This window comes from Rhagoletis pomonella, unplaced genomic scaffold, assembly GCF_013731165.1.
Source record: "Rhagoletis pomonella isolate Grant_MI unplaced genomic scaffold, Rhpom_1.0 Rhpom_scaffold_00001, whole genome shotgun sequence".
In the NCBI taxonomy this organism is placed as follows: Eukaryota; Metazoa; Arthropoda; class Insecta; order Diptera; family Tephritidae; genus Rhagoletis; species Rhagoletis pomonella.
In genome coordinates this window covers 44433064-44433597 of record NW_023458555.1, presented here as the reverse complement: position 1 = coordinate 44433597, position 534 = coordinate 44433064, and positions in this window count along the sequence as shown.

The window sequence follows — 534 nt, the reverse complement described above, 5'->3', positions numbered from 1 at the left end:
AGATAAAGCCTAATCAGTTCGTTGATGGTGGGTGTCTTTCACACAATACGCTCGATAAGACCTTGTAACCTATGCTTAGAAGGCTGATCCCGCCTGTCTTGTGGGTTGAACAGAACACCCTTAAATTCCAATCGTCGGGTATACGTTCATCTGACCATACTGTGCATAAGAGTTGATGCAAGTGCCTTATTAGCTGCTCGCCGCCGTACTTGAATAGCTCAGCTGGCAGGCTATCAGCTCCATAAACTTTTGTTGTTTTTAAGCCGCGTTATTACATCGACTGGGGCCTCAGGCTCGTCCTTTCTACAACTTCCCGTGCTGCTGCCATTTAGTAGAGTAGCTGTGACTGCAGCTTTTCGACGTTAACCTTGCCTTGAATATTTTTTGCTGCACGGAGGCGGGTGCGTATCTTGGTTGAAACAAGGTAGTAGTCCGAGTCGATGTTTGAGCCTTGGAGTGCACGTATGTCTAAAACACTGGATTTGGATCGTTTTTCGTTCCGGATATAGCCTGCATACTACCATGTTTCGGCCC